At 34.6% G+C, this 21,797-nt stretch overlaps 1 pseudogene; it reads right to left on the bottom strand.

Moving 5' to 3' along the window:
• Positions 1–781: 781 nt before the first annotated feature.
• Positions 782–16,674, bottom strand: LOC129283618 (putative nuclease HARBI1; annotated as a pseudogene).
• Positions 16,675–21,797: the final 5,123 nt, after the last annotated feature.

Genomic DNA, 21,797 nt, shown 5'->3' with positions numbered 1-21,797 from the left:
GAAACTTAAACTGGTAATAAACAGGAATGATAATTGATAGAATGGAGGTTATTATTTTAGAGAAGTATTTCTCTGGTCATTTATCATTGAAACATAGGCCTATATATAAATGAAGATAAGATAATTAAAATTAAGAGTGGAAAGAAGTGTCATTTGCCATTTGCAATGTCATTCATAAGGACAAAGGAACTTCTTATATAAATGTATTATCAACATGTTCAAATTTCATTTGAGGGTAACCATCCTTTTGTTTCTCTTGTAAAGCAATCAGTCTTCAAGCGTTGGAAGACCATTTGCACCGTCCCTGTCTTATACATGGTAATTATTGCTCATGTTTCTACTTTGCAAATTTGCCATTAAAGATCAATCCATGTTTTAAACTTACAAAGAAAAATCAGGCAAAGCAATGAAATCAGGTGGATAAAAGTTCTCTGTATTACGGCGCAATGTAAAGTTGTCCATCACAATACATATATATTTTTTAGAATGATTTAGAATTTTGAAAATTATGCTTTATTCATGTCCTTTTTGCCAACCTACTCTTCTAATTATATTATCTCTGAATATTTCAAATAATTTTGAATTTGGGGGGGGGGGGGGAGTCTGCCCCCTGACGAGCCACAACCCATGCAAAGGACGTATCCCTGCCCCCCCCCCCTGATGAGCTTGAAAGACCTTATTTGCCCCCCCCCCCCCCTGACGAGCTTGAAAGACCATGATCACTCTTATCAATGGGAATAATACCTGAAATAATTCAAAGCATAATCAATTCAATATGATAACAGACAACAATTTAATATATTATTTTGTCACATTTTCCACTCATTAATAACCACAATCTACATTATTGTTTAACTATGATTAAATAGATTATGACTGTTAAAACTATTTTTGTGCGAGTCAAGTGATATGCATGTAAAAACTAATTTGTTGAAATTCAAATACATCATACTATCATGGAATACCATTAATCTTAATTAAATATTTTTTTTATTTTGGTCAATAATTTTTTACAGCAATGCATCACCTCGAAAGAGGAACTTGGAAAATCGTCGCCAAGGCACCAAGAGAGCTCGTGTGACAACAGAGGAAGCCATTCTAGAGCTGGACAAAAAAGAGCACGAGCTCAGAATGAGGCTTATCCTCAAAGAGCACGAAATCAAAATGAAGTTGATCAACGCTGAATATGAAAATAAAATGAAAATTGCCAATGCTGAACATGCTATCAAGATGGACATTTTTTCTTTACAGAAATGTACTGAAGCAGCAAAGAACAGAGAAGCCCTTGGCTACCCTAATTTCGAGGATTAAGAATTGAAATGATCAATTATGGTCTATCCATTGCATGTACACATATTCTGTTAATAATTGAATTTAATAAAAAATTATTGATGTGGTTGGGAGAATTCATTTGAATATTTATATCATAAAAACTGTATATAGACATTATCTATACATAAATTAGGAATTACGTTGTAATGGACGACAATGTACTAGAAAGACTGAGAAAAACAAATATAGTATACAGTACATGACTCATTATCAATATTCATGAAAACTAGGGCAACAAAGTTTAAAATGTCCAGCTCGGATGTCAGATATGGGTAATTATATTTCATATTTATGTTATTAATGTACATATATTCTTCACTCTCTATGATGATTAAGTATTTATTGAATATTGATATATGACTTCGGCATTATCAATTGAAAAATACACGAAGAGCATGACAGTAAGAACGTGAGTATTTATTTTTTAAAGTAAACCTAGTTAGAAGGATTTGGTATTTGTCTAACTTAAAGAAATACAATGGAATTATAAGATTTTGTATATATGTTCATATATCAAACACAAGTATCGAAAGACTCACTTAAACAAAGTCTTCTTAATATCTAAGAATTGGACCACGACAATGTACACAATGTCAGTTGTTGGGATGTTAGACGTAGAAATATAAGATATCAATAAATAAACGTTATGTTTCTTGAAAAATGAATATATGCTGTGATATATTCAATAAAAATGTATATAAATCACAGAAATATTACACCATGTGCCATTAGAATTATAATGTTCATTGAAATAAAACACATGTGATATGTTTCTTTCAATTCATATTCCAATGCCTTACATGTATATATCCGACAATGGAAAGGCCATCAATTCAATTTGATGAGAGAAGTAAATGAATGGATAGTTTGCAAATAAACTGCATTTCCTGAAATTGCAATCACTCAATTAAATATTGTTCTGTATCATTATTTTATTGTATGGCAACAATAAGATACACATTGCACAATATTTATCCATTCAATAACTGTAGGCCCAGTAGATGCATTATCAGAGGTTATTGTTGTTGACAGAAAAAGAAAAATCATTGGAAACCAACTTCTGCAATTGGGGCATAAAACGAGTTGACATTATTTCTAAATACAAAACAAGAACATTATTGCCTGCAGCAGAGTCTCAAAGAGTGCTGTAATTTCACAGGACACTTCTTACCAGCATTCACAATTAATCTGTTTCATAATGCAATAAGTGATTTATTCTCTTGAAATGACATGAAGAATCGTCTCAATTTTCTCATCAATAACATATAAAGTGGCATTTTACATATATAATACCAGGAAGTGATTTTTTTTGTGTTTTTTTTTTTCATAGAGTCTGCAGCAAAAAGATTCACACGGCAAAAAACACATTCATCAATAAAAGATGAGTACTTTCTGAATTAATGGAAATGGGAATGTGGGATTATGAAGCTTACACATTTTCCAGTTAATACCACAATTTACAGAATGATTCTTTTTATCAAAAATATTTTAAGACAGAAATTAGAATCCATTTGAATTGTACGGGATGAAGCAATTGACTTCATCAACATGCTTGTTGAAATGAGAAGGAACACAGTGAACAATAAAAAACAAGGTAAACAGGAGTAAATTACAAAGAGGTACTTGCAATGTAGACATGGCATTAACGTTCCAATCATTTGTTGTTAAGAGTCATCAGGGATGGTTCAAGCGATACTGCAGGCCAAAAATAATTATTTTTAAAGAAATAAGAGTAAAAATTAACAGAGCAAAACTCTGAAAGTTTTATCAAAATCTGATAAAACAAAATAAGTTATTGAATTTTAAAGTTTGACAACATTTTGCAAAAACATTTAAAATGTCATAACTTTATTTGTTGTCCAAATTTAATGAAATTTCCAGTGTTTTGTTTGTCTGATTTTACTTTATCTGTTCAAATCATACTGTTTTCAGCCTGGAGTATCCCTTTTAATCCCAACACAAGAAGGAAGATCAAATCCAGAAGTTTTCCAACATTGAGTGAAGAAGTTGAAGCTACTTGACAAATAATTCTAAGAGTAATGCAGGTAACCTGATGTGCTGGGTGCATCGATGAAAAATGTTTACATTAGGAGTGAGTGATGGGAAACCATTCCAATCAAGTGTAATTGTTGATTGAAAAAAAAAAGAGTTTCATGCAGCTAACCTTACATCCTTAGTTACATTCACTGGTAGTACAAATATTTTTTTAAAGTAATTAACCATCCTGACTACACTCAACAATAACTCCAAAATAAAGATTTTCTGAATATTTTTCTAAAACTTGTCACATCCCAAATTGAGAAATAATTTCAATTGAATGAAAATTCTAACTTGTGTAAAATAATTTTCAAACAGCACAAGAATATGTAAATTTTGCCATAGAGTAACTGATATAATAGAACTGTGACAGCTTGCATGAAATGCTATTGAATAGAAAATCAATAATTCTCTAATAATATTGTAATTCTTAAGTGGCTAGTAATGACAGTAGTAGCTTTTACTAGGACGTAATGGCAGAGGTATAAAATATTACAGAATGTATATGATGTTTTAAAACATAAATTTCAGTTGCGGTTATGATGTGAAGATGGTTAAAAAAGAATTCAATAAAATGACAACCGAGGATTTGTAAACTGGCCATCTTCATTGTATTATATTTCATCTGAGATTTAATTTAGGGTATTATTATCTTGTTAGGTGCTCTCTATTACCCCGGTAAGGCTCGGCTGCTGATTCTGATGCTCACACCTTTTTCGTGTATTTAAGAACATAATTAAAAATGTAAATGTAGTTGCATAAGACTCTTGTTTGCTGGAATGATTACAAGTACCTTGACAGCATCAGCATTCACAGATTTTCTCTGAAGTGACTGAAAAAACAGCAAGGGCTTGAGCAGATTGTTCTGAGTGGTTACCTGGATTAGCGGGTGAAGTGATCCTCAATGATCTGTTCTCTCCTGAGCCTACCAGCGACTGCATCGCGGTGGCCAGGAGGAAGGTGATCCAGTGGCATATCATTATCAGGCTCAGGTCCTTGAAATTCTTCCTCGCGCCACTCCAAAGATATATTCCAAAGGACCGAGCACGCCACTATAACTATGAATGCAGTGTCCACCTTCACACGCGAATCATTGAGGCAAGGGAATCTCCTTTTCCAACGGCCAAAGGTGCGCTCAATAACACAGCGGCCTCTCTTGTGGGCATGATTGTAGCGCATCTCTGGCCGTTGGAGAGGGTTTTGGAGGGGAGTCATCAAAAAGGGGAGGCACGCGTACCTGCAAAATTATGAGAAAGAAACAAAATAATAATTGAACATAGATAATATTGAACAAAACTTGTCAAATAAAAATGCAAAGGACTTCTGTAAGTATTCTGTTGCATTTTCAAGATGACAAAAAGACCTAAAATAAATATTCAAAAAACCCCATAATATCCAAAGTATATAAAATGTCAATGAATTTGTTTATAATTATCATGGTTAAGGTTTGATTACCTTGAAACATGTTCTGTTTATCAAAGATACATGTTCTTTTCATTAATTTTTTGTGTGGTCTATATCCATTTTTAAAACTGAAATGCATATTTCTTCTTCCTTTCATCACCCTTAGTTTTAGTTTACTATTTGAAAATCATGGGGAGGAGCAGCCACTCCACCACCCCTCCCCCTAGCTATGTAGCAGTTATAATTCATGAAATTTAAAAATTACTTTGACATACAAATATATAAGGCCACGCATCTTGAACTCACCGCATTTGTGTTATGTCATAATTGAATAGTGCACCTATCGGTAATCAAATGGTCATAACTTAAATAAAAATTATCCTATCCTTACAAAACTATATTTTTTCAGAAGAAAATTTCATGAGGATTCCATAAATGGCAATAAGTGAAGTAGAAAAATTGCTAACATATTATGAGTGAAAATCTTTGACATTTTACAACCCCCAATATACTTTATTTTAAACATCCATAATTTTTTTCCTCTTTGCCCATATCATTAATTACTTAACATTTTTGTATTGCTTATTATTTACATGATATATAACTTCAAGGGATTCATTCATTTTATACAGATCATATTGATTTTGAATATCCAATACTGACATTTCTTTTCTGTCATTGCTTTACTTTCTAAAAAAATCATAATAAATGAAGGACTATTTGATGTGTACAGAGGTGTATTTTTATGCCCATTATATCAAAGGACAAGTCCATCCCAACAAAAAGTTGATTTGACTAAAAAGAGAAAAATCCATTAAGCATGACACTGAAAATTTCATCCAAATTGTTAGAAGCAGTATTTTATATTTCATGCGTTGTTTTACGGGAAGCAAGTGAAGGTTTTTTTAAGTACATGTAGTTGGTTACAATTTTTTTTAAATCGACATACCCACTATCTCCAAGCAACAACCCAGAACCATCTGCTCTTCTTGCCTCTAGCTGCAATTTCAGTGCACTCTCATTGAAAATCCGTGAATCATGAGTGCTGCCAGGCCACCTTGCCACGATACTTGTCATCTTTCCAGCATTATCACAAACAACCTAATCATGGTACACAGAGAAACATCAATAGGAGAAAGAAAAAAACAAATGATAAATTGAATTCGTTCATCATCTTCTTTTCATCTTCTTAACACCTTCTTCATCATCTTTAACCTAAAACTTGGTTGTAGACCAGAAAAGAAACGTATAAAATCTGAAAGTGATATTAGGAAACTGTTACTACAGTGAATAGGACATTACATGTATCTGACTACTTGGCAGAGTCTGTACTTCTGTCTGTGCCTTGCAGTAGGACCACAGAAATTGATGAACATGATAGACTACTTGCGGACTTTACATGTGCACATTTTTAACACATTGTATTTTGTTTATTTCTTGTTTACATGTGTGCTGATTAATACCCCTGTTTTCATTGTGTGTCTGTTGGTGGTGTGTGTGCCTTTTTCCCCAATTTTCCCTTTTCATCTCTCTCTAACTTAGAGTTGAATAATTTGTTTAAACCTGATCAAGTTTTCAATTCTTCACCTAACCAATTACTTCAAGATGATTCCATATATGATGACCATGATGATGTTATTAATGATATTGATCCTGATAGGAACTCTAATCTATTTGATGTCTGTAATAAATATTGGTTGCCAAATGAATTTAATGCAAACCCAGAGTTTCAAGACAGTAACATGTTTAACTTACTGCACTTCAACTCACGTAGTCTGTATAAAATTTTTGATTCTATTCATGATTTTATATGTCAATTAGACCAAAAATTATGTTTATATGGATTTAGTGAAACATGGATTCACAACAATACCCCTGTTTCATTATTTAATTTATATGGTTACACTTTTTTTCATAGTGATCGGATGAAATGTAGAGGTGGTGGTGTTGCAATGTTTGTAAAAAAAATATTTCAATGTGTCTGTAAGAAAAGACCTATGTTTATCAAATGCAATTTGTGAATCACTCTTTCTTGAAATGTGTATGCAAAACAAAAGAAATATCATTGTTGCTGTTATATATAGAGATCCCCACTCTAGTGTTGACGACTTTAATTGTGAAATTGATTCTTGTTTACATAAGCTAGGGAAAGAAAGTAAAGACATTTATAAAATGGGGGATTTTAATATCAACCTATTAAATTATTCAAATGTGAATCAAGTCAATGACTTTGTAAATATTTTATATAATAGATCTTTTCGACCATTGATTGATAAACCTACACGTATAAGTAAATCATCAACAACACTTATAGATAATATATTTACAAATGCCTGCAGTAAAAGTGTAAATTCAGGTATATTTTATAATGACACAACCGATCAGTTGCCAATTTTTTCTATTACTTATAATACTCTGAAAGAGAAGATAAATACAGATGTTGATAGAGAAAGAATCTGTTTTAATCCTGCTATTATTGATGCTATAAAAAAAGAGTTAACTCATCAAGATTGGTCTGATCTTACTTTATTTGACAATGTTGACCATGCTTATGATCATTTTGTAAATAAGCTTAACAATATTGTTTGTAATGCATGTTCAAAGAATGATTGTAAAAAGAAATCTTCACCAAGAAAATCATGGATCGCTTTCTCTTTATTAAAATATATCAATAAAAAGAACAGGCTTTACAAAGCATACTGCAAAACACAAAGTGATAAGTCTTTTAACAAATTTAAAAAGTACAGGAATGTACTGAATGGTGTATTGAAAAATGCTCGCAAAAAATACTATTATGACTTATTACAAATAAATAAAAATAATCTTTCAAAAGTTTGGCAAATTATTAATGAGTTAATAGGGAGAACTAAACAAGACAGATTTCCCACATATTTTATGAAAAATGATGTTAAAATAGAAAGTGAAAGTGATATTGCTGAAGAATTCAACAACTATTTTTCAAGTATTGCTTCTTTTGCACAATTGTCTAAACTAAATCAATCACCGAAAAGTCATTTCAGTTCTTACCTCAATAGATATTGTAATAACTCAATTTTTTTTGTATCCAACATGTGAAACATAAATTATTATCATTGTTAAAAAAATGAAAAATTCAAAAAGTACAGGATTTGATGGTGTAAACATGCATCTTATAAAGAATATCATTCACTCAATTGTTTTTCCTTTAGTCCGTATTGTTAATTTATCTATGTGCACTGGCTCTGTGCCAAATAATATGAAAATTGGTAAAATAGTCCCAATATTCAAGAAAGGTGACAAGCACCTTTTCTCTAATTATAGACCAATTACCTTATTGCCCTGTTTTTCAAAAATACTAGAAAAAATTATGTACAATCGTATAATTAATCATATATGTAAGAATTCTTTATTAACCAATGCTCAATATGGTTTCAGGTCTAATCATTCTTGTGAACATGCTTTGATTGAATTGCATGATATCCTATTACATAATATTCATAATAATTTACATTCATTCGGTATCTTTCTTGATTTGTCAAAAGCATTTGACTTGATTGACCATAACATTCTTTTATATAAATTGCCATACTTTGGAATTCGTGGTGTAGCCCTTCAGTGGTTTCATAGTTATTTATTGAATAGGAAACAATACACAACCTTTAATGATAATAACTCATCTTTTTCAAATGTGGAATGCGGAATTCCGCAGGGGTCCGTACTCGGCCCCCTGCTTTTTCTGTTATATGTCAATGATATATGTAATGTTTCATCATTTTTCAATTTCATTTTGTTTGCTGATGATACCAACATTGTCTCTTCACACCAAGATTTTGATATACTCCAGCGTAAGACAAGTGAAGAACTCCGCAAACTTATCGACTGGTTTGATTCTAATAAGTTAGCAATCAATTATGATAAAACATGTATTTTGTATTTCTCCAAATCAAATATTAAGTCTCCTCACCACAAAGTCAAAGTAAAAATAAATAATTTATATTTGAACGTTTCAAAGTCAGTAAAATTCCTTGGAGTCTTACTGGATGATCAACTTTCTTTTCGAGACCATCGCATGAATTTACTTAAAGACCCTGACCGGTGTAAAAACAATCATATATCAAAATAAAGGTAATGATTCATACAATACAAATATACCAAAACTATTACATACATCTCCTTCCAATAGTTAAAAATATTAAATAAAAATCAAAGAAACTGCTCCTCCAAAGTACGCTTCGATTGAGCACCCCCACGTCGCCTGGAAATGATGACGTCACGTTGTGTCAGGAGGGTTGTGATTCCATAGGTTTGTGTACGAAAGCATTGGGTATTTTCTTCCATTTCCATGTTATGAATCCAATTTTTTTTTTCGTTTTCAGATGAAAATGGCACTCAAAATTATTCACTGTTCAAATTGTTGTAATCCTACAACTACTCACTACCTTTTTTTGTGATTTCTTTGTTTGGCTCTTATTGGGCCTAAATTGCTATGTCAGGAAAAGTTGTTATACATAATCTAAATGCAGATAGAATTGAAATCTGCGCCAAATAAGCAGGAAATAATATATGGCAAAAACTAGTTCAAAACTGTAGATTTCATAAATTCAAGCTTGTGGGTAAAAATATATGTGATATCCCTCTGTGATAGAAGTGAAGAGAATGAAATGCGTTATCTGGAAAGCAAAAAAATCACCCAGTTTTTCTGTGTACAAGCCTATGGAATCACGACGCTTCTTACACAACGTGACGTCACGGTCTCGAGGCAGGTGAAAAGCACAATAAAGCCTATTTTCTAAGCGGGGTTCGAAGCCCGATAATTGGACTATTCTTAAGCAAAATACTCAGCTGGGAAGCGGTGAAAATGCATAAAGCATACCTTGCTGTATTTAGTAGCTTATAAGCTTTCGATTGGTATATAATTTATCAATTTCATTTTCGGGTCCGGTCTGGATCTTTAATAAGATTTCCAAGAATGTTGGTATCATCAGTAAATTACGTTCTATTTTACCCGAAAAACAATTATTTATGTTGTACAACTCACTTGTACTTCCTTTTATCTATTATTGTAATATTACTTGGGGAAACATAGGAAAAAATCAATTAGAACCCTTTCATAAATTGCAGAAAAAAGGCTTACGTATCTGTACTAAATCTTCCTATTATGCATCATCTGCCCCCCTCTTCTTTGAATTAAAAACACTAAATATTTATCATATTTATGAATTTAAAGTTGCAGTTTTGATGTATTATATTAAACAGGAAATGGCACCTGTAAACATAATGATTTTTTTTCAATTATAATAATGATTTTCACCAGTATAATACTCGTTCAGCTTCTCATTTTCATCTTCCACTGACCTCTAATAATCAAATTCATAATTCTTTTAAACATGCAGGACCTAGAATTTATAACAACTTAGATCCTATAATTCGTTCTTGTTCAACTGCCTCCTCATTTAAAATTTTACTTAAAAGACAATTAATTAGTGGTTATTCATCTTGATTCCCTTTCCCTTTTCTAAACATACATGTGCCCTCCTCCCCCTCTCTCTTCTCTCTTTCTCTCTCTCTCTCTCCTTTGTTTGAGTGCAATGGGTCATGGATGTGTGTTGGGTGTGGGTGATTCTGTGTTTGATGTATGAATATATAATGATTACGTTATGATTATTAATGATTATTTGAATACCTGTAAAGGGGCAACTGCCTAACAAGATTTTAATATTTTTGGTTGCCTCTTACCATATGTTGATTTTTCTTTTACATGAATGTATAAATTATATTTATTTGTTGTATATTTATTTGTTTTATGTTTTGTTACATTTATGCATTTATATATTATGTTGTTTTACAGTGTATTTGAATATTTTTATATGGTTAATAAATGAATTGAATTGAATATTAATATATGCTAACTTCTTAAAATAAAACAAATCAATTAAAGGGGAAAAACATTTTATGAGAAACATATAAATGAAAATCAATGTCAAAGTATATCAAAAGTACCTGAAAATAAATTCTTAGACTGTAGCATCTAATTAATATCTAAATAAATAAATTTTTAATGAAAATGCTCAAGAGCATATTTAAAGGAAAAATAAGAAAAATACAGTACATTACAAAGAGAGGGTGCTAAATAAAACAATCTAAATTTAATGTTTAAAAAAGAAATCAATGACCGCTATTATACTTTTATGACATTGGAATTATGATAGGAGTACAAGTCACATTATCGACCCTTTACCAAAACTTCAGACTGTCATAACAGAGTATACGTTTATGAAGATAAGTACCGGTAATATATTAAAAATGCAATCTAACCTGCACATTGATGGAATACCTGTTCTTCTGGTTAAGAAAGTACAGGACTTGTTCCCCACCAGGACTCCTAATGTATACATGAGTCCCATCGATGGCACCTATGACGCCAGGAAACCCGCAGTACTCGTAGAATCTCTGCTGGGTAGATTCAACCTCTTCTCTCATTTAGTTGGAAATCTTATGAATTCTCTCTTCCTTCTTGCAATAGCCTCAGAAACATCTCTGATGACTCTGCAAACAGATGATTGGGACATTGATGCTTCGTCCCCATGCATCCTCTGGAATGAACCTGAATTAGAAAAAGAAATTATAATGAATAAATTTTGAACTGGATAATTTTCCTAATAAAACCAAGACAATTATAAATAGAACATAGATAAAGAAAATAACAAATGAATATTGAAAAATATAATGGGATGAAACATATAGAGCGTAGTGAAACATGGTGTTTGGTGTTAGAAAAATCAATACGCAAATGCATTTGTTACACCGATCCTTGTAATGACAATGATTACTTGAATTATGGTCAAACATCCAGAAATTCGACTTTTTTTCGTTTCAAGAGGGGGGGGGGGTTGACAGAATATTACATATTTAGTTTGATGTTGTTGATTAAAGGTTTTTAGACAATTCTGATATCAGTGTTAACTAGGGTTCTGTCTACATTAGCTAATCAATATCATTATGGATTACTTTGCACAAAAACTTTTACACCAGTTACTAGTAATGTAATGAGTTGCTTTGATGTAACCTAAATGCATGCACTGGTGTACAGATGAAAGGGGGATCTTGGGGGGGGGGGGGCTATGCCACTTCACCCCTAAACAAGTGGAGCGCCTCTGGCAGTCACACCTGCATTACGCAATTCAATGTAGCAGCAGTGCTGACTTTAAGAACTACTATAAAATAATTATTAAAAAAAAGCACCATTCATGTAATGATATCGTAATTTGACCTTAAATGACCTTCGTCATGTGACCTAATACTTGCACAGGATGTCCAAAAGTTTTATGAATCAGATCCATAAACTTTAAAAGTTATTATGGTAATTCAACAAATACCCCAAAACTTGGTCAAAGTTCATTGACCTTAAATGACCTTTGACCTTGGTCACGTGTCGTGAAACTCGCAAAGGATTTTCAATGATACTTGATTACTCTTACGGCCAAGTTTTATGATCAGATCAATAAACTTTCAAAATTCAAGACCAATAAGAAAACAAAAATAAAAAAATAATTATTTTTTTTCCTCTCTCTCTCTCTATCTCTTGTTGACATTTATAAATTGAAGTAATGTCATGGAAAGTTGTGTGGATGTATAATGAAAATAACAATGACGTCTTTTGTGTTTTATTAAACAAATTATTTTCACCAGCATTGAGTCATAGACTAGTGCAATAATCAGAGACTGACGAATGCAATGTATGATATACCCCTCAAGCGCATCCAATAGCATACATATTTGGTGGATAATATGAACTCACCAACTGCATAAAATCGCAAAGTTGTCAGAACCTGCAAAAAAACAGGTAGTGGTTCATTACGTTCTGTATTCCTCCTCAGATCACCCTCAAGCATGTTGATGAGATGGAGCGATACCGCATTCGAAAGGCTTCATCCACGTACAACTCAAAAGGATTCATTCTGTCTTGTAATCCCCTTCGAGGTCTGGGCCTATTGGCTATCTGTGTGTACATGGAAAAAGAATTTAGAGTAAACATGAAAAAAATGGTAATTCAAGATTCCCTGAACAATAGGCAAGGTTTGTAAACATTTAGCCACCCCCCCCCCCCCTCCTAGTCTTCTTATGTATCGTATGGAAATAGCCATGTCTATTTAGGATTAAGTTTGTTTTTCTTTTCCTAATTTTTTTACTAATACATACATTGCAATTTGCATACATCAAGTCACGTTTCAAGTAATCTGCTGCTTTAATTGCCGTACTTTCGTTCATTTTGGCTCAATCCATTTTTATACCTTGGATGAAAATTGTCACTGCTTGTGCAAGTAGGAACGAATATTTGCCATGTTAGTTTCATCACTAGTGCTTCAACAAATATCTCCTCCACATTTAGAAACAATTTTGACAGTTATAAAAAAAGGAAATATTTTGTGATAAGCACTGCATCAGTATGTTTTTCAATAGAAACAAAAGCTTACCTCTCTGACCCTGTCGACGCGATAAAGGTGCATCAAATGAGCACGGTGATTTTCTACCATACCGGTATTTGTTCTGCATAGAAAATGAAAATGACAGAGGGTAAAGTTTCAATGGCAAAGAAAATACATATTAGATGAGCATGAGACTAGAATGAGGTTCAGTATTTATCTATTAACTCATTGAGATAACAGTTTGCCAAACTTCTCTCAAATTTGTATTCTGAAAATTGTCTTACTGTATCTCTGTAAGGACGTCCCCTATTTTATCTCTGAAAAGGCCAATTTTTTTTCCTTTGCTAAAAATACATGTGACTGCTCTCCCAAATTTAATTTCTTATGCTACTGATTTTTATGATGAGCAATCAATGATAAAATTCAATCCTACAGATCAATCACAAGTTATTGGGACAAGGACAAGTGTTACCTTCAATGGGAGAATGATATCAACAGCGTACTCCACCCGTTCTGAGAAACTATTCGCTGGCAAGTAACAGTATTACTCTGGCTGGTGGTAGACTGGTAGCTCTAATAACGTCACTGTGATCACACTGGCTAGAGACTGTACAGAATGAAACATATTTGACAATAGGCAATCAAATCATAGCTAAAGAAATTCATAGGTCTATAGTCTGCATGTCAGATCGATTCTTTCATGAACCAACATAAACAAATATGTTAATTTCAGACCCAATGTCAATTTTAGACTCAACAAATATGTCATTCACTATAAATAATATTGGAAAAGGGGGTTGACATTGGCGTGGAAAACGAGAAATTCAAGAAAAATAGAGGAAATGTATTTAAAGAAAATTCATCATACATACATGTTAGCACTCAACACTCTGTTTGGTTTGCTGAGCATTTACGTGATTTTGAATTTGCACATACCGGTAATTCTAGACTAGACCCCCCCAAAAAAAAAAAAAAAATATGCACAAATACAAATAAAAAACAACATCTTATACAGGTCTCAGCACAGCCTTTCGAGAAAAAACTCCCTACTTACCCCCCCCCCCCTCCATGCACACCCTCTCCATAAACACAGACTGCCATCATAAGCCATTGCATACATGTACATGTCGATCTGTTTATCCATACTTCTTTCTTAATTAGGATAAAATGATTTTATGAAGTTAGAGCAATTTTGCATGTATAGACTGTAACATTTATTATTTTTAGATCACTGACCATTCGTTTACAATGTTTGTCATTTCGGCCAAGTTGTCATTGTTCCATCTCTAGCTTTAAAAAGGTGTGTGCATTGTCCTCATAAATTATCACCAAACACTCTCTTAACATTTTATTTCATTAATGTCACAAGTTTCATAATCACAGACAATTAGCAAATAAAAAAATATATATTCAGTTCCATATAGTCCATGGGCGGTATTCTGAGGTCATTTTATCTTTAAAATATTTCATTTTATCTCTTAAAATGAAATTGGTATTCTGAGATGACATTTTATCTCTCAGTTTAAATTTGAAATTTTATCTTGCGAATAATTTTATCTTGCGTATCTATGACGATACGCAATACAGAGCAGTGGCTGCGTAGACATACCCATCACGTATCTGGGTATTGCAACGCGCATGATGTGCTTGCGCCCAAGTTACTAAAAAAAAAAAAAAAGCTTAAAAGAGGGTAGGGGCTATTTTATCTCCGCGACGTTGATGCGACCAATATTTCTAGGTGAATTAACCCCGAATATTGTCATAAAAATGATGAAAAATTAAATATTTATTGAGAATACCACCTTAACGTTATACCTGTACAATCAGAAAGTATTTCATAAGGCTTGTCTTGACTAATATTGTCTTTGAAATAATGCTTGAAAAGATGGGATATAGACTTCGAAAAAGGTGAGAGTATTGTCCTTTTTGTTAAAAACAAATCTCTATAAAGACGCGTAAGCGTATAGTGTAAGCGTATTTCAAGTCAATAAATTGACGCAATCTCACTCCTTTGCCACACCTCCTGGCGGAATGGATTTCAATTGGTTGAGTGACACAAGAGAGCTATAAAAGCGCGTTTCTAATTGGATATTGATTAAAAAGTAGGTGTGTCTTACAGATATAAAATGAAGATAAAATTGTTCTCAGAATACCAATTTTGAGAGATTTTAAGGGTATTCTATCTCACTGATTTTAACGGAGATAAAATATTTTATTTTATCTGAGATAAAATGGATCTTAGAATACCACCCCAGATCTAGATCTCTAGACTAAGGAATTAAAAAAAAAAAATTAAGTCACAGGCATATTTTTGGTGAGGACCTCTATTACTAGTGGAACGTTGGCGAAGAACAATAGGAAACAAGATGGCGGCGTAAACATCGGGCATGTCTCTTCCGCCTTTTCAAAATATTTTTCTCATTTTTTAAAATGAATTCTTGTTTAAAAATATAATCGATGGCGTAGAGTGTCGGAAATGAAGTTGTATCCCATGTACATGATTTAGGGCTAGATCTTTTAGAAGGAAAGTAGAAATCTCGGGGGCGAAAGTTTCAGGTTTTTTGGCGGTACACACAGATGAATGGGAAGGAATACCTGGCTTCATTGAGAGTAAGCACACGTCAGCCGCCTAGCTAGTACAGGGGACTCAACAGCCATATGTTTATGTATTTAAGTTCGGATAAAACAGTGAAGTGAAGATGCACGACAGCAAAAGACGAAGTAAGTAACTGTTTTTCCCCCTTTCTTTCAACTTTCAAGTTTATTTTCCCCGTGTTGATGCAAACCGTGCATGAAATTCAGGCCAAAACGGAATAATAATCTTTATTAGTAATAGTATGTTATATCTTTATGAAATAAAGACAAAGATCGGTGAGCCCGTCGGGGAGATTTTTCATTGTCAATCCCCAGTATGGTGGCTGCACAATAACGAACCGTCTGTGTACGAGGAAACATAAAAAAAGAATTTAATATGTTAAAAAACTCCTCGAAACAGACATGACGGCTGCCAGCTGTCTAGAATCCCTAGATTAGACTGATTTTTATTCTCCAGGATCAGGAGCCTAAGACTAGGATAGACCATGTAGATCTAAGAAAATCCAGCGACAGGGTCAGGAGAAATCAGAAATTTCGGAAGAACTGAGTGAAAAAGGGAACAAGTCAAGGGTCTAATCGTCTGACGGCCGACGGGTCAGTAACGGAGCTCTAGCAGTGTCACAGAGCTCGCGAAAGACCAACACAGAAATGCACTTATGGGGCTACGCAAAACCATTTCCGCAAGAGAATTATTCACTAACTCGACTCTCATGACCGCACCTAAGATACATGCATTTTATGACATAAATTCGTACATTACTTCACAAATCAATGCATAAAAAGTTACAAAGAATATTGCTCATCAAAACAAAATGTCAAATTACTCACAATTTTCTCGGAGCTCGGTCCAGCATGTATTTTATATAACGGTGCTTTTACGTCCAGTGTTCCACTTTTTTAGCTGCAAAATTGCCGCCCAGCGATCGTCTGCGTAAAATGTACCCAAATGCTGCGCTGTGATTGGCCAATTGCGCCTAAAATCAACGGATTCTGTGGAGTCCACTGTTCAGACCACCCCAAACAGTTGACTCGAAATCGTGACGTAATAGGCTTGGTCGAATCCGTGGATTCGGTCGAGTCCACCTTTGTAAATCACAAAAGCGAATCCGTGGACTCTGGATCTTGCAAAATCCATGGATTAATCCGTGGATTTTGTAAAATTCACCTTTGTGAATTCGGGCCATAGGCCCTAATTCACAAAGGTGGTTTTGAAAATCCACGATTGATTCCATGGTTTATGCAGATTTCTTAGCGCGTGAATAAAAAATGTCAAATTCTAATGCGCGCTTTTGTCAAGGTGCGCCAAATTGACGCCTGGTACCATGGTAAGATACGCTAATTTATTCATGAGTCCACTGTTTGAAGAGTGGACTCATGAATAAAATAGCGTATCTAACCATGGTAACAGGCGTCAATTTGGCGCACTGTGACAAAAGCGCAGATCAGATTTGGCCATTTTTTATACACGTGCCAGATACGCGCTAAATTAAGCGTAATTTATACAGAAAATTTGCATAAACCATGGACTCAACCGTGGGTTTTAAAAACCACCTTTGTGAATTCGGGCCATAAGGTACGGCACAATGAACAAGCAATATTTAGGGGGCAGACATGGCGAAAAGGGACAAGACTTAAAAAAGCTGCAAGCGAGTGAAATGAGTGAGAGAAAAATTGAAATTTGTGCATGAAACACAAAATCAAATTGTATGATTGATTTAAACAAAATATTAAGATTTGGTACAATAAGAAAACAAGTTCTATCTATAAATTTTGTACATTGTGTTTCTAACGATTTACATTGCAATTATTTTATTCATTTTGTATCTTATCAACTGTACATTATAAATCTACACTCTTAAAACTGCCTAGTCGTTTATTTAGTACTAACCGTGTCAATTTTTCGACGAGAATTTTATTATTTATGACTAGAAATCTAGCTATTTTCAAACAAATTTGACTAGAATCTGACCATATCGTATTCTAAATCGACTAGAGAACTACAAGTCAAAACTTCATTAAACTATGCCAAAACGCTTGCGCATTTCGAAATACCGACACAATATCGAGTTTGTAAATCATTGTAATTGCATGAGAACTTGAGAAATCCATCGAAAATTTTCAGGGGAAGTGCATAACCTGTTTTTCTATCACGCTGTAGAGGTTTAATTAGTATTATTAAATGGCTTCCTAAGTTTGCTTAACTTTGCGAGGTGCGGCTGCCTAATTTTCGTTTCGATTTGCAATTTATATTGTTCGCGCAGAACCGGCAATTTGCACCACCAAAGTAGTAGGTTCTGAACCGCGAGCCGATGCAGAATCGGCTTTTTTACTACGTGTAAACAGAAAGCCGATTCTGCATCGGCAATTTGTGTGCATTTTGTGACGTAATTGTAAGCGCACTGGTCCAGCGTTGTTTTTATTATGACGTATATTGTTGGTGTGCGTATCATTTCAGGTTTTGCATCGGCTCGTGGTTCTGAACCGCGAGCTGTAACAACGTGTAAACGCAAACCAAAAGCCGATTCTGCATCGGCTTTTGGTTCTGAACCAAATGCCGATTAAGTGTAAACACGTTATCAATTGTCCAAGCAGCGCTGACCTGGCAGTGATGTTGTAGTTTACGCGTTATGGCCTTTGACAGGGCAGTGTCAATGTCAATGAAAACCCAAAACAATGGACACAAAAAGTGGAGTTCAAAACCACGTTGAAAACAGATGTGTAATCGGTGTTATGTACCGTCCACCAAATATTACATTTCAAGATTTTCTAGAGAATTTTTTTTCAAAACCTCGATAAATTTCAAACGAAAACAAGGAATGCATTATTATGGGAGATTTAAAAGTAGATATAAATAACAGGAACAGTAATTTTATTTTTTACTTTCTGAATAAATTTATTTCTTATTCCTTTGCTCCACAGGAATGCAAACCAACTCGCATTCATCTCATCATCATCTGCTGTAATGTTCAAAGGGCTCTGCAGCCTATGTCGAACGACGCACGTTATGGGGAGGAGTGAGGGATATTTTCAAGGTGATTTTGCAGAAGCTTTTGGAAGCTATCAAGCGATACTGCATTAAATATTTAAAGAGGGAGTTTATTCCATTCAGGTACAGATCGTTGGGCAAAGGCAAATCTGTCAATATTGCCACTTGTCTAAAAACACCTTCTGTCCAATCTTCTACTTTGATCATCTTTCACACTGCAAAGAATCCTTTTTCATGCCTTTCCTGCCATATAAATGCAATTACGATGGATGAAATAGAAATTAGGTAAATATAACAATTAACTACAAATTGTATACAATCACACATATCCTATTCTAATTTATATCATTCATTAATATTATTTCTGAAAGTAGCTTATTGTAATATGATCAGTTACATGACTAGTTTAGACCGGATTTGCTCCTACCAAATGTCTTTTTTTTTTTTTTTCTTATACTTTATTTTGTTGCTAGCCTAAAATGAACTGTTTTGTTTTTTTATATTTTCGTTGACCATAACTTAACAAAAATGAACATATATTGTAGTCATGAATTATGTTGTAAATATTTGTTTTCTATCATTACGCATTGACAAGTAGCATGCAATATTATATCATTTTGTACTGATCTTTCATATCACCTTCGAATGTTTTTCATGTATATTTATGTATATGTATTTTATGTTATGCAGGGCCTCCAAGTATAACAGTATTGTAATTACTGATGGGGCTACCCTGTTGAATAAAGACGAAATAAATAAATAAATTTTTCCTAGTGACAGTGGTGCTTAAGGAAAAAAATTTGTCTCGGGTGATTACAGCAAGGTCATTCAAAATCCTATACACCATGCTGAGTCTGCTTACAGTGCATCGAGAAGACAGACTAGGCCACTTCAGCTTGGTGAGCATGCTGGTTACGCTGCTGGTTCTACTGTAATCAGCTAAAACATAGCAAGCCGCTTGCCTTTGGATTCTTTCCAAATTCTGTGTATCCATGATACTGTAGCGAACCCGTTCGCTACGGTTTTTGGTTATAATGCAGTAAACGTAGATGGCGCTATAGCTTTTGGTGCGTTAGAACTCAATGATCGACTTACGCAACGCACTGCGTAAGACAGCTCTCGGAGACTATAAATAGCGGAGTTTCGCAGTGAGTTCGTCACTTCGACGCTGGCGGAGGTCGGAGTCGGACGAAGAACTCCCTGCGCTCCTTTCCACTGGGCTGAATCAAGAAAAGGTTTGGAAATGAACATTGCTCGCTTAATTTCTACTACTGCAAATACAATTCTGGATAATTGGTGACGGTGTTAATGGTGATAACATGTAAGAGATGCTGAATGTATAATTAAATTTTGACCGTTGTCATAAACCAAATGTAATCATCGTCTCTAACCTATGTGATCTATGGAATCCGATTGACCTCTACAGTATAAGCCTTCCCATAGATATTATACAGCTCCAATAGAAATCCCCTGTAATTATATATTTCACCTGTTCACACTACCTCTCAACACTCCACTCCCATATATTTTGGGAAAACGGAAGACGCCCGGGTCTCTACATAACGCCATACGGAAACCGCTCGCATTAATGATGGCAAGCAATTCATCAACAGATGAAGGTGATAGAGGCAAGGGACAGGCCGGCCCCCCAGCATCCAGGACCCGTTTCAAGACGGAGGGCCGTCACAATACAGTGAGGATCCCAAACACTGCAGCAGTAATTTAAGTGAGGGCGTATAAGGGACATGTATGCTGCCTCTCTGAATGATTGCGGCAGAAACCTTGTATTACGCCTGGCAAAGCTTAGCTGTTGGGCAGCTTTCTTGCAGATCATTGAGATATGGGTTTACCAATTGAAGTCGTTGGGTAGGGTAATTCCGTGATATTTTCCACTATTGCAAAATTGAAGAGCAGTGTTGTGGATGTAGTAACTGTAGTTCACTGAAGACCGAGAAGGGCAGAACCTCAGAACAAAGCATTTACAAGGGTTGAATGGCATTAGCCAGGTGTTTTCCCACTTCTGGAGTGCATCAAGATCTTTATGTAACATCCGAGCATCAGAACTACTAGCGATTTCTCGATACATCATGCAATCGTCGGCAAAGAGCCGGGTTGCTGATGAGACTTGTTGGGGAAGATCATTAACATACATCAGAAAGAGTGTGGGGCTGAGGACAGTCCCCTGGGGGACGCCCGATGCAACGATACATGCTTTAGATGTTACGCCTTCAAGAACTACCGACTGCTCGCGATCAGTTAAGAAGCTCTGTGTCCACTTAAGGTTGCGATCTTGGATCCCATAATGTCTCAACTTCAGGATGAGGCAGTTATGTGGGACCTTGTCAAAGGCTTTGCTAAAGTCCAGCATAATCATATCAACTTGCTTTTTACCCCTGTACGATTAAGCAAGGTTATGGGATGTTAACAACAGTTGAGTCTCACAAGAGTGTTTTCTTCTAAATCAATGTTGGCAGGGGGACAAGATTGAGTGAGAGTCAAGGTGCTTTATCACTGACGACACAACTATGTGCTCCAGTTTCTTGGAGATTATACTGTTTAAAGAGATATAGGACGGTCATTTTCAGCTAGCGTCTTGTCGCCCTTCTTGAAGACCGGAGCTATATGCGTTTTTTTTTCCAATCCTTTGGAAGAACTCCAGATTTCAATGATTGGTTGGAAATGAAGGTGAGAATAGGACTTACTTCTGAGGCCGTCTCTTTCAAAAGGATGGCTGGGATGTTATCCGGAAAAGTGGCTATGTATGCGTCTAGTCCCCTCAGAAGCTTCTTAACACCATTGACATGGACTGAAATATCTTTCATTGATGGATATCGAGAAGGAAGGATGTTAGGCAGAAGGACATTATCCGGTTCTGTAGTGAAAACCGATTCAAACTGACGACTAAGGATGTCCGCCCTTTCTCGGCTGCAAAATGTCAGGCATCCTTCGGAAAGAAGTTGCTGAATACATGTGGAGTCTTGCCTAAGTCTTTTAACATATTGATAAAAGGCTTTGGGTTTTTCTCTTAGACTCGGACC

The sequence above is a fragment of the Lytechinus pictus genome, unplaced genomic scaffold (genome assembly GCF_037042905.1).
Source record: "Lytechinus pictus isolate F3 Inbred unplaced genomic scaffold, Lp3.0 scaffold_22, whole genome shotgun sequence".
Taxonomy (NCBI): domain Eukaryota; kingdom Metazoa; phylum Echinodermata; class Echinoidea; order Temnopleuroida; family Toxopneustidae; genus Lytechinus; species Lytechinus pictus.
This window is presented reverse-complemented; position numbering and strand designations above follow the sequence as displayed.